This window comes from Bison bison, unplaced genomic scaffold (assembly GCF_000754665.1).
Source record: "Bison bison bison isolate TAMUID 2011002044 unplaced genomic scaffold, Bison_UMD1.0 scf7180017864287, whole genome shotgun sequence".
NCBI classification, from domain to species: domain Eukaryota; kingdom Metazoa; phylum Chordata; class Mammalia; order Artiodactyla; family Bovidae; genus Bison; species Bison bison.
Genome location: NW_011494859.1, coordinates 2,333,906 through 2,348,192, shown reverse-complemented (window position 1 = coordinate 2,348,192; position 14,287 = coordinate 2,333,906). Strand labels below are relative to the sequence as shown.

Genomic DNA, 14,287 nt, shown 5'->3' with positions numbered 1-14,287 from the left:
TATAAAACTACTTGAGGAAAAAAATGAAGATCAAAACATTTTGCTCTCAATCAAATAAGCAAGTACTTCATTTTTCTTTTGGTACCTTAACAACAATCAATTAAAAATTTACTTTGGGAATTTAATTAGTACATAAATGATAAATTTTTCAAAAGAGCAAAACTCCATCCATCCACCTCATAAGGCAACAATAAGAATATCATAGAGTCTATTAATGAAAATTTAAGTCAGACTTGATTTCTTATTTGTATTTTATTTTTTGGATACTATAGTAACATACATGGTATAAAATATACAGGGTTCAATCGATATACAGTAAAAAGTCTTTCTCCCATCCCTTCTAACCACCTAGTTTCTCAACTCAGAGAAAATATTACTAGTTTCTTGGGTGTCATTCCACAGATTTTCTGCGTATATATAAACACATATTTTTTCCTATTTACATAAACCGTAACACACTACATATGCCTCTTTGCTCTTCCCAGTTAACATATATTAGAAATCATTACATATCTATATATAAAGCACTTCATTTATTTTTTACAACTCTGTAACAACTTTGGTTTTTAATTCCGTAAGTCCCATAATGGTGGACATTTACATAATTTATGGTCTTTTGTAAACTACAAATAACTCACCAGTAAGCATCCGGTATAGAAGATATTTCATATACGTATCAGTATATAGGTACAATAAATCCACAGAAACAGAATTGCTGGGTCAAAGATCCCACGTATTTCTAATTTTGGTAGATACTGCTGAAGGGCAGCAGAATATGCCACCTCAAAATACGCCACTGTGACACTTTATTTTGAGCTACACGCACTTGAAAACAGTAAACGCCGGGTGAGCCCTTTTCTGAACCCTCCTTATCTGCCTGAAGCCAGACTCTCCAAAAGGAACTCCATTATCATAAGTTGATCAGTTTCATCAACCAAGGAAGATTGATTCTTATCACAGGGGAGCCAAGAAGCTGACACAACATGGAGATAAACTTTGTCACAAACTATCACATCTCTCATCTGTGCTTCTGAGGCCCATCTATCCTTCCTAAAAATCATTTACTCTGCCTTAAGAGGCCTATGTTCCCCTTTCCCTTCCCCTTTTAAGATGGTATTTAAACCTGAATTGAGCCACCTCAGGAGCCACTCATTTTTCCCTAGGTATCTCCCATGAGGTGTGCATATTAACAAACTTCTCTTTTCTCCCCTGTTGACCTTTTACCACAGGGCCTCAGTTAAGAACTCAGAAGGGGAGAGGGGACTTCATCTTCCCCTCTCCTACACTGCCTTGCTGCCTTCCTTGGAGGTTGCCGACCTCCACCCTCTTCAGCAATGCCTATTTCTCCACACCACAGTCACCGATCTTTAATCACACTTTTCAGTCTTCACCAACTGATAAGTGAAAATAGTTTTCAATATGGCGTTAATTTGCATTTCATTTCTCGTGCTGTGAATGAGGCCATTACCTGCTCATTTCCTTTGCCTATTTTCTACTGGTTTATACGAAATAAATTTTATTTTCAAAGCTGCTAGGACAGGTCAAAGTATGAAAACAAGTGCTCCACCCAGGACCAATACGAAACCTCTCTGAGACAACAAGAATGAAGCCTGTAAGCTGTAAGAGGAGACTGAGAATGTTAACAAGGAAAACCAGGACGGCCAACTGAACACAAAATGCAATGTCTCCTTCTCCTCTTTTCTTCACCCAACCCTAGAAATAACACACGTGCACGCACACACACACTCTGTCAATTACTACACAGCCATGCTCAGAAAGACACAGAAAACCAGAAGCTGTGAGGAGTCCTTTAAAATATAAAACAGCTGGAGATGGACTGAAAAGAAAAGTGACATCCAGGAAAGGCAAAAGAGCCTTCAATCAAGGGCACCAAGAGTATGAATAGCAAGCCAAGCCCAGAGGCAGACAGCCAGAAAAGGGCCAGAGCCCAGGGGCAACAGGCCTGCCTAGGACATCCTGCCCAGTTACCCCTACCCTCACTCCCCTGGGCAACAACAAAGTACTATCTGCTGAGAACAGAGAGTGAAGGCAGCACCCGAGGCAGCTGCAACCCCAAGGAACAAGCTCAGCCAAGCAGACAACCAGCCACGAGCTACTCTTGCCAGAAAGTTCCACCTGCTTCCCACCCTCACAGAAAGCAAAGTGGAAAACAGACCCAATGGCATCTCTTCTGCATCTGATTCATGCCAAGGATTCCAAACATATACACACACACAATCACCTGTACTCAATGTGTGTGGAACCCCCAAGATCCTTACTAATGAAAACCAGAATAAATTGGAACTTCAAAAACCCACTAGCCAATCACCTGGAGAAGGCAATGGCACCCCACTCCAGTACTCCTGCCTGGAAAATCCTATGGCCGGAGGAGCCTGGTAGGCTGCAGTCCATGGGGCCACTGAGGGTCGGACACAACTGAGCGACTTCACTTTCACTTTTCACTTTCCTGCATTGGAGAAGGAAATGGCAACCCACTCCAGTGTTCTTGCCTGGAGAATCCCAGGGACGGGGGAGCCTGGTGGCTGCCGTCTGTGGGGTCACAGAGTCGGACACGACTGAAGCGACGCAGCAGCAGCCAATCACCACAACTCCTATTGCTCTTCACTCTCACTGTGCATCGGAAGACTTCTCTGGTTTCAGCTCTTCTTTTCCTCAATATGCGACGCAGCAGCAGCCAATCACCACAACTCCTATTGCTCTTCACTCTCACTGTGCATCGGAAGACTTCTCTGGTTTCAGCTCTTCTTTTCCTCAATATGTCAGTAACTGAGCCTGTCTCCTAGGCTTACCAATGGTGTCCACAATTCTACTTTCAGATCTCTCCTATCCCAACCTCTGATTGGAATGCCTAGAACACTTGAGTTATTTTTTAAACTTAAGCATTTGTTGTTGTTGTTATTTAGTTTCTAAGTCATGCCTAACTGCTGCGATCCCGTGGACTATATGTTATCTGCCAGGCTTCCCTGTCCATGGGACTGCCCAGGCAAGAATACTAGAGTGGGTTGTCATTTCTTTTTCCAGGGGGTCTTCCAGATCCAGGGCTCGAACCTGCATCTCCTGCACTGGCAGGCAGATTCTTTACCACTGAGCCACCAAGGAAGGAAGCCACCAAACTTAAGGTTAATATAACATATATTTATATTTACATTTCTATTTATATAAGGGCTTCCCTGGTGGCTCAGCAATAAAGAATCCGCTGGCAATACAGGAGACACAGGTTCGATCCCTGCATCGATCCCATGCAGATCCCTGCATATCCCCTGGAGGAGGGTATGGCAACCCACTTGGGTATTCTTGCCTGGACAATCCCATGGACAGACAAGGCTGGTGGGCTACAATCCATAGGGTTGCAGAGTCAGACGTGACTGAAGCAACTGAGCAGGCATGCATATTTATATATATACACATAAATATATCTCCAGTAATTTTGTGGATAACACTTCTTACAGAAATCTATACTAGAAATAAGCAGCATGCTGATGCTTTTAGTAGACCTATCTTTAATGTAACGCAGTCAGTTCTGTGTTTAGTTGCTCAGTTGTGTCTGACTCTTTGTGACCCCATGGACTATAGCCCACTAGGCTCCCATGTCCATGGGGATTCTCCAGGCAAGAATACTGGAGTGGGTTGCCATGCCTTCTTCCAGGGTAATCTTCCCAACCCAGGTCTCCTGCATTGCAGGCGGGTTCTTTACCAGAGCTACCAGAGAAGCTAATGTAATCAGTAACTCAATCTTAACATGTGTAAAACTGATGCCACTCTTGCTCAAAACCAGTCTCCTCTTCCCACTACTTTAGCCTAAAGTGCCCATTATGGAAAAAACTACCTTTAAATGTCATTGTTCTGGAGTATATATGCTGTATCTCCCAAGGTAGATGATTCCTGAGAAGCATGAATCAGGCTTTACATCTTGATATCCCTAGGTAACCTAAAGCACCTGCTAAAGAGACAGTACTCAAAAAAAAAAAAAAAAACTTCCTGAAATAGCCACGGTCTCACAGCTAATACATATATTAGAAGATCTTCAGTATAAATGAGAAATAAAATATGCTAATTAAAACAGCAAAGTATCATTTTTACCCATTAGATTAGTAAAGGTTGAAAAACAAAACCTTAATCGCAGTGTGAGAGTAGTAAGGAAACAGGCACCCCCACCATTAATGTAAGTATTTGACAACATCTGTCAAATTTTTAAGTATGCCAAAATGTTGGTTTTGGTAAACTCATACAAGTTGACAAGTTCTATACATCCAGAAGTTAATCATTTGGAATAGCAAGCTGTCAATAAAACCGGAATGACCATTATGTGGAGATTAATTGCAATATGGAATAAACGTATAATGGAATACAATGTAGCCATGGAAAAGAAAGAGGTAGACCTTGTGTGTTAATGTGTAAAGAGATCCCAAATATGGCAAGTACCAGTAAAAGCAAACACAAAGACACAGAACAGCTCATATAGTAAAACCCCATTATTTTAAATAAGCATGTAAATTCTTATACAAACTAGATAATTCCTGGAAGAAAACATAAGCAATGGTCCAAGACTGGTTACCTCTGAAGAATGGAAATGGAAATTTAGAGGAAAGGGAGTTTCCACATTATGTTTTCCTACACTGCTTCGACCTTTTTTTAAAACCAGAAACATGTAAAGTTAAAAAAAAATGGATTGTTCTCCTTCTCTGCTGTCCTTCAGGAAGGATCTTTATGTGCTTCTGGTTTGTGCTTTAAACTCTACTGAGTGACACCAGAACTAATATTTTGTCTTGACTTCTCAGTCAAAACCCAAGCATAAATCTCTACTTATTGAACATTTCAATTTGATGTCTTGCTATCATCAAAAATCTTAAAGTAGAATTTAATATTTGTCCCCTAAAACAAGTAACCCCTCCAAAGGTCACTATTCCTTGTCAATGTTATCAGGATTCTTGGCTCAAGTTATCTCACTCACATACCCAAGCGTATATTCCACACATGCTTATTACACACTTACTATAAATGTAGGTGATGTGATGTTTACTGAAAATGAAAAAAAGTAAAAAAACCAGGTCCCTGCCATTAATGGACTCAAATCCTGGTGGGAGAGACGAATCTGTCAATAAATTATTATAGCACATTCGATAAGTATTACAATGGAGTTATTACAAGAAGCTACATAAATACACAGGAGCACCAGAGGCCGAGGAACCACACAAGCAGCAGCACTAGGAGCAGACTGGCTGACACAACGTGCTTTACGCTCACTGATTCATCTCGTCCCCAGGAACAAATCTGAAAGGCAGGCACAGTTTTCTCATTTTACAGGTGAGGAAACTAAGGCACAGACAGGTTAAGTAATTTACCAAACACATGAGGTCCCAGACATAGTAAGTAGCAAAGGCAGGATTGGAACCTAGGCTAAGTCCAGGGTCCCTGGTCTTGAACACTTTACTAGGGTGACTCTCCAAGAACGTCACCAAGTTCTGTGGGTTCTGCTACAATACCCACAATTTTCCATGTCATCTTTTAAACAAATCTCTTGATCTTCCTGCTGCCTCCATTCGGGACCAGGCTTCTTTAATCTCACACAATTTAGTGCAAGAGTACTTTGATTTCTTTGCTTCCAATCTCTCCATTTGGATTCACTCTGCACACTTCACTACTACATAAATCCTTAAAAAAAGGAAATTCAGTCCAGCATTGAATTAAGACCAAAGGTTCTAGTGTCTGACAGACCCTGCTAAGCCTGAATAATCAGTCTGAATCTCCATTTTACCATTTATCAAACCCCACTGCATCACAAGAAAACAACAATACTTACAACCCATAAGATTTTTTGAGGATGAAGCAATATGACACGTGCAAAAAAGCACTCAGTAAAGGACCTAGCTCAGGATAGGGTCAGCCAAGGAAAACTATTAAACCTATTTTTAATATTAGTGAAGTTACCACTTCCACCACTTCACTCACCAGCTCAAAAATTATTCAATGATTCTTCATTACCTGAAAAGCCCAGTACTGACATTCAAGACCTTCCACATAGCCTGAAAGTTCGAATTCTAACTTTATTTCCAACCATCCTCCAAACCAGTACTTCTCAAACTTAAAGGTACGTAAAAAACACCAGTGGAGCATGTGGAGCATGAGGCTAAAAATGCAAATGCTTATGCCTCAAAGATTCAGAATGTCAGGCTAGTGCCCAGGCATCTACATTTTCTTACAAGTATCCACAGTGATTCTGATACAAGCAGTGTATGAACCTCAATTTGCAAATAGGAACCAAAACAAAGTAAGGCGGGCCTGTTCTCAACACCAAGGGTGCTCATCCACTCCTCTGCTCCTGCCTTCTACACCCGCGTTTCCCCCACACACCTGTCCCACAGCACCTGAAACCCTAGTCACTAAACATAACACAAGCTCACTCTTTTCTCTAGTCCAAGGGTGCTCATTAGCTTCACCACTCATTTGGAACTTAACTACCAAGTTAAACTAACTACCACAGTTAATTTTGGAGAAGGAAATAACAATCCACTCCAGTATTCTTGCCTACAGAATTCCGTGGAAAGAGGAGCCTGGCGTGCTACAGTCCATGGGGTCGCAAAGAGCTGGACATGACTGAGCAACTACACTTTCCCTTTTCATAGTTAATTTAATTACACCTTCGTCTGCTGACTCATATAATACTGCTTTTCAGTATTTTCTGATCAGTTATTTCCTCTAGTCAGCTTTACTATCATGAGTGAAAACAATACTGTGAACAAGAAATGTTATGCTCAATATTTTGCATTTGATTTGTGAAATATCTGATATTTGTGCGTGCATGCATGCTAAGTTGCTTCAGTCATGTCCAACTCTTTGCAACCCTATGGACTGTAGCCCACCAGGCTCTTCTGCCCATGGGATTCTCCAGGCAAAAATACTGGAGTGGGTTGCCACGCCCTCCTCCAGGGGATCTTCCAGACCCAGAGATGAAACTCACGTCTCTTATGTCTTCTGCACTGGCAGGCGAGTTCTTCACATAAAAAGTAAATCTCCTCTTCTATACAGACTGAGTCACCAAATTCCATGCTAATACCCTCAAAATATGCAAATAACATGCTAGGTGCACTTTGTCACAACCTAGGCTGAGACTCCATAAATCATAAACTATATTCCAGAATGTATATATGTGTGTGTATACATACACACACATTTGCACACAACAGACTTTAAGACAAAACCTCATCCCTGAAACAAGAGTCCAGAGAAACAGTGGGCAGTAATCACTGGCCAAAGGACAAGTGAGACACCACAAGGGCCACTAGTCCAAGTGATGGAACATTCTCTCCAAGGTTACTAGGTTCCAGGTGCTATACTGAGTAAGTACAGTTGGGTATTCCACTTCAGTGAAATGAGAGTCACGAAAATAAAAAGATATAAGAAGATCAGAGGAAGTGTGAAAGATGGAAAGGTGACAGAGAGGCAGTGACTGAACTGGCAGAGCTGAGGATGTCCCCAGCATACCTGCCTGCCAAAGGAGATGCGACCAAGAAGCAAGCCAATCCACCCCATGGAACACTGGGAAGGCAAAAGAACTGAGAAGGGTGCCATGAAAGGCTGGGTGAGGCACGGGGCTCAAGTACTGCGAGTCTCCCCCCGGCCCCCTAACTGCCCGCCCGCCCCAGTAGGAAATCATGTGTGCGCGCTCTGCAGCAATCTGACTGGAGAGACTCGACTCTGAAGCCAAGGCTGGAGACACTAACGAGGCAGAGGATGAAAACAGGGGAGTAACGTTCATGTGGGCTTGCTGCACAGCTACAAAGCAGGTTTCCCAGCCTCCCAGGCAGGAAACTGGAGGGTTCTTCCTAAGAGAAATGGAGGGGGAACCAGAGGAAAAGATAGAGACATATGGAATTTCCCCCATTTAAAAAGCTGGCTTGCCGCCTACAACCCACCACTCACCACAATCCGCTCACACACAGAGCTTCCAATCAACGCTGGGAGTCTTGACCTTAAGAATGGGCCAGCAAAAATGATTTGACTTGTGAGAGGAAAGCCTCCAATCTGAAAATAAATAAATAAATAAATAATAACAGCAACAAACCAAAGAAATTAATCAGAAAGCAGGTGATTCTAAGGGAAAAAATTAAAAATAATATCTTCAGGGAGATAATAAAAATAATAATAAGTGAAAAGATTTACATAGCATTTACTATATCCCCAGGTCCTATTCAAAGTGCTAGACACACACTGAGTTGTTTACCCCACACCACATCCTTTGAGGCCAGTACTGTTGTTCTCATTGCCTAGATCACGGGTCAGCAAATGATGACCCAAGTTCTAAATCCAGCCTGCTTCACGAAGCATGATTTCTACATTTTTAAGCAGTATTTTGTGACACATGGAAAGCATATGAAATTAAAACTTCTGTGTCGACAAATAAAGTTTGATGAAAACACAGCCACAGTCATTTGTTCACAATTGTCTAAATCTGCTTTTGCGATATGACGACAGAGTTGAGTTGTGAGGACAAGGACTGTATTTGGTACTTTATACTGCTACTCACTGCACAACAGATCTCGATGACACCTGTGACAATGACAGCATATCAGGAGTCAGGCATACTGCCATACGTCAACATTGTAAATTACCAGTGGGTAGCTCTCATATTAAAACAAGAACAGAGCAGACTCTGAGGTCATGTTTTTTCTTTTTTTGCAATTTGTTTTATCTTCTAGTGTTTCTTTTTGATTTGCATTCATATTTCCCCCTTTTTTTTGGCACAGCATGTAGGGTTTTGGTTCCCTGCCCAGGGATCGAACCCATGCCCTCTGCAGTGGAAGCACAGATTCTTAACCACTGGACCACTAGGGTAGTCCCATGATGTCACACTTTTAAGTCACAGAGGAGTGTAGATTTTTTTTTTTAATCTAAATAGATGCTGAAGGGTATTCCCTGGTGGTCCAATGATTAAGACTCCATGCTCCCAATGCGGGGGGCCTGGGTTCAATCCCTGGGCAGAGAACTAGGATCCCACATGCCGCTACTAAAGATCCTGCATGTAGCAACTAAGACTCAGTGCAGCCAAACAGGTAGGTAAATAAAATGCATATTTAATTAGATGCTGAAGTACTGCATTTATCATGTAAAAGCATCATAGCTGTGTTAGAACACAAGATGGGAAGACATTACCAGCATGACCTGCCCCACCACACAGCACTCACTCCCAACTCATCAGAACAACAATCAGGAAAATTTGAAAATGTAAAATCATTTCACCACAAGCAAAATGTCTTCTCAAAAATAAAAAAATGAAAATGAGGCTACAACTAAGACTCCAAATGGTTCATCTGTTAACCAAGCAAGGCAAGTCATTCACCAATCATGAGTCAAACCATGTTTGATTACAGCAGACAAAGAAATGTGTTTAGAGAAAATAAAACAACCTTAAGACTTGTCTTTTGGTGAGAATAACTGCTCAAAGAACAGTCTGTACGGAAGAACTACGGCCATGAATGGTTTCCAAAATAATTGAAAAGATAGTAACGCAGTACAACCTGAAGTGAAATCTGCTGAGATGAATAACAACAGATGGTGGCAAACGTGTGTAGCAGTGAAAAAGCTCACCTGACACGTCTACAAACCTTGTGAAAACGCAAGGTGTTTACAAACTTTTGTTTCACTTTGGAAAATAAACACCTTTTTACAAAAACATGTTATTTCTGCTAACATGTAGATTTAGTATTTCTATTTTTAAGTAAATTAAATATTTTTTTAAAATGCAAAGTGTTTAAAGCATATTCATTAAATGAGCAGAATACTCTGTATAAAATATTTGAATCTATCTTGCTACTGAACCAGGAGTGCCAGTAGTTAACCTCATCCACTCTCACGAACTTAACTATCAATTCCATAGAGTCTTTCCAGAAATAAAAGTTGAATATCCTGAAACATTCTACCACGCAACAATACAATGGCTTAGCAACAGTACAGTTTTATTTAAATTTTTCAAGCTCAGGGTTGAGACTGAAATTGTTCTGAACAAGAACCCCCTTCAATCACTGTTATTAAACACTGAATGGCTTTGGAAATTAGTTTTTGCTGCAGATTTAATAACATTTCTCAATGAATTCAATCTAAAAATAGAAGGCCAACAGCACTGATCTGTAAAATTAACTGATATTGTGTGAATCACAAGTAACAGCAAGCTGTTTTACACACTTTTGATGCTGTCAGAAATCAAAATAAGACTTGAGATCTCCAATCCCACACAAGTATGCAATAGATAAATTTTTCAAAGTCAAACTATACTTCCACTAGCGTTTTTCAGACCTCAATGCAGGTACAAAAGTACTTTCCACATTTCAAAAACTATTTTACTGTGCAACAAAGAGTTTCCACATAATCTCAACTGAAGTGATCAGTCCACAGTGGAATGATTTACTAAAGGGTAAATATCAGAAATGAATCTAACATAACTCTATAGATGCCTTCTAAGCGATTAACACGCTCTAGCAAAACCACACAGGGGATTTCCTGGTAGTCCAGTGGTTAAAACTTGGACTTTCACTGCCATGGACCCAGGTTCGATCCCTGGCTGGGGAACTAAGATCCCACCAGCCATGCAGTGTGGCCAAAAAGTTATATATATGCTCATAAATTGATGTCAGTATTTGGCAATATTTGTTGTTTAGACTCTTAAGTCGTGTCTGATTCTTTGCAACCCCGTGGACTATAGCCTGCCAGGGTCCTCTGTCCATGGAATTTCCCAAGCAAGAATACTGGAGTGGGTTGCCACTTTCTTTTCCAGGGGATCTTCCTGATCCAGGGATTGAACCTGTGGCTCCACGTCTCCTGTACTGGCAGGTGGCTTCTTTACCCCTGAGACAGCAAGGAAGCCATTGGCAATACTTACTGTTGCCTGGGAAATCCCATGGACAGAGGAGACTGGCAGGCTACAATCTATGGGGTCACAAATGAGTTGAACACAACTTAGTTGCTGCTGCTGCTGCTAAGTCACTTCAGTTGTGTCCGACTCTGTGCAACCCCATGGACTGCAGCCTACCAGGCTTGTCCGTCCATGGGATTCTCCAGGCAAGAACACTGGAGTGGGTTGCCATTTCCTTCTCCAATGCATGAAAGTGGAAAGTAAAAGTGAAGTCACTCAGTCGTGTCTGACTCTTAGCGACCCCATGGACTGCAGCCTACCAGGCTCCTCCATCCATGGGATTTTCCGGGCAACAGTACTGGAATGGGGTGCCATTGCCTTCTCCCACAACTTAGTTACTAAACAACAATAACAAAAAGGTATATTCAAAGATGAAATACAGAAAATCTCATTATACATCAGCATTAGATATAAACATCTGTGATAAATTCTGATGATAGGAAACAATAACTCAGAACTCCAATTAAGTAATATGGTATCCCTTCTTCCCCAGAAGAAATTTCATTCTTCTCAATAGGAAACCTCTCTTAGCAAAAAAAGTTCTCAACCATTATTAGCACTGTATTTTTAACATCATCAATATACACTTGTAGAAATTTTCTCTCCCTTGTTATGTGAGTATCTACATAATTTTCTTCATTTTGCCTCTGGGTCCACAAAGCCTAATTTTTACGATCTGGCCCTTTAGACAAAATGTCTGCCAACTCTGGGCCTAGAAGAATAAACTGAGGCAAAGAAAAGTTAAGTGACATGCCCAAGATCAAGACAACAGAGTTAGAAAGTGACAGATCAGATTTCAGGCCATGGCAGTCTAGGTGCAGAAACCATGCTCTTTACCACCGTGCCACACTGTTCCCATAAACCAAGAACAAGATGTCAAGGTAATAAACAACAAGAAAAAAAACTTGACATTAAAACTTGATTTAAAAACTCAACAGACAGAAGATAAGGTCAAGGAAACACCCATAATCAAGAACAAAAAGACAAGGGACTTTCCTGGTGGTCGAGTGGTTAAGAATCTGCCTTTCAACGCAGGGACACAGGTTCAATCCCTGGTCGGGAAACTAAGATCCCACAGACCACAAGGAAACTAAGCCCGCGTGCTGCAACTACTGAGCCCATGCACTGCAACTAGAGAGAAGCCTGCACACGGCAACACAGAGCCTGCAGGCTGCAACAGAAGGTCCCACCAACGCAGATCCTATCGTGCCACAACCAGGACTGGACACAGCCAAACATAAACAAAAATAAATATTTTATTTAAAAAAGAACAAGACGACAAATAGAAAACAGGACACAAAAAATAATAAGAGCCATTTAGAAGGTCTTAATAGATTAGTAACAGGAGTTTCAAACCGAAAGTATGAATAAAAGAGAGGAGCCTACATTCAAGACATTCAAGTCAAGTGGTGAACTGCAAAGGTCTGGGGTTGTACTTTACCTGTGCACCAACAAAGACAACGAAGCCTCTGGGACAGGGATGAAAAACAACTCACTGCTCGTGGCAACAGCAGTAGCCAGAGTAACGTCTTGCGTAAGTTTCCTGGGTTCCAATCCCCACAGGTCCTTCCACATACTTGGTAAAAATCAGTAATGTGCTCATAGAAACATAAAGTAAATAGAGCTGGGGGCGGGAAAACAAGGTAAACTCAGCTTAGCAGTGACATTTATGCAGTCGTAATAGTGTAAACGCTAAGCGCCAATTCTTTTTTTTTTTTTAAGCGCCAATTCTTAAGTGTCCACAGCGAAAGGGCTGGAAGAGGGATAGGAGGAGAAAAAGGACCTCTTCCACCATAACAGGAGTCAAGAGATATTACCTAAAATTGATAAATAACAATATAGTCATTTAGACATATTCCTTACAAACATAGTTAAAAGTAGCTGTCTCCAGGAACCACACTAAAAAGATAGTAGGTAAGACATGGGACTGCTGATCTTTTATAATATTATAAATTATTAAAGTATTTTATATAAAATACAAATAATATTATATTATTATAAATTACCTAACAACCCGCAAGTGTTGCTTTAAGTATTAACTCTTAATTGGAGTCAATTAACTCTCCTAAATTGGAAAGAATGTGCTTTACTATTTCACAATCATTGATTCATATTAACAAATCAATGTGCCAATATCAAAGAAGAGGTGCAGGGCTGATAAAACAAACTAGCAATGCCTAAGCTCCATCATACTGGTTACGGAAGCACGACTCTGTCAGTATTTTGTGAGCACCTACCATGTGGCCAGCCTAATACTAAGAGTCAAGGTTAAAACTGGGAAAGATAGATTTTGTTTACAGCTGAGAATGAGACACAGACACATCAACAAAAAATTATAACATGGCAACTATCCAAGACTCAGTGAAAGCTTCCCAGAGGTCATGCCATAAAAAGCTAAGACCTAAAAGACTGGCCTGGTTGGGTACAGGGGTTCAAAGTAAAGAGAAAAGCCTGTGAGTAGGCCTGCTGCTGCTGCTGCTAAGTCGTTTCAGTCGTGTCCGACTCTGTGCGACCCCAGAGACGGCAGCCGATCAGGCTCCCCCGTCCCTGGGATTCTCCAGGCAAGAACACTAGAGTGGGTTGCCATTTCCTTCTCCAAAGTGAGTAGGCCTAGGATTAGGCAAAACAGGCAGGGTCCATTCCAGGAACTGAAAGAAGTTCAACATGGCTGGAATAGGGAGGGAAGCAAAGAAGGCCAGAAGCAAGCTGATGCCCAAAGGGGATAATTTACTAAAGGGCATCTCTTCTACTATGCCCACTGTAACCACAATATTGCATCTATCTCTCGGTCTTCTGAACCAGTGAACTCCTCCCAGTACAGTGATGATTTCAAAATATCTATATCTATGCAGGTCAGGAAGCAACAGTTAGAACTGGACATGGAACAACAGATTGGTTCCAAATAGGAAAAGAAGTATGTCAAGGCTGTATATTGTCACCCTGCTTATTCAACTTACATGCAGAGTACATCATGAGAAACACTGGGCTGGAGGAAGCACAAGCTGGAATAAAGACTGCCGGGAGAAATATCAATAACCTCAAATATGCAGATGACACCACCCTTATAGCAGAAAGTGAAGAAGAACTAAAGAGCCTCTTGATGAAAGGGAAAGAGGAGAGTGAAAAAGTTGACTTAAAGCTCAACATTCAGACAACTAAGATCATGGCATCCGATCCCATCACTTCACTGCAAATAGATGGGGAAACAGTGGAAACAGTGTCAGACTTTATTTTTTGGGCTCCAAAATCACTGCAGATAGTGATTGCAGCCATGAAATTAAAAGACACTTACCCCTTGGAAGGAAAGTTATGACCAACCTAGACAGCATATTGAAAAGCAGAGACATTACTTAGCCAACA

The 14,287-nt window shown here is 41.2% G+C and overlaps 1 protein-coding gene across 2 annotated transcripts in view; it reads right to left on the bottom strand.

The window, feature by feature from the left end:
* Positions 1-14,287, bottom strand: part of LOC104995808 (dymeclin-like) — a 64,353-nt gene that overhangs the window by 42,531 nt on the left and 7,535 nt on the right. The window contains exon 2 of one of the 2 annotated variants that reach the window (XR_826094.1): positions 7,942-8,043. The exons of the other annotated variant lie outside the window; for it this stretch is intronic. The gene's annotated coding sequence lies outside the window, so the exon portion shown is untranslated. The remainder of the gene's footprint in view (positions 1-7,941; positions 8,044-14,287) is intronic. 2 annotated transcript variants of the gene reach the window in all.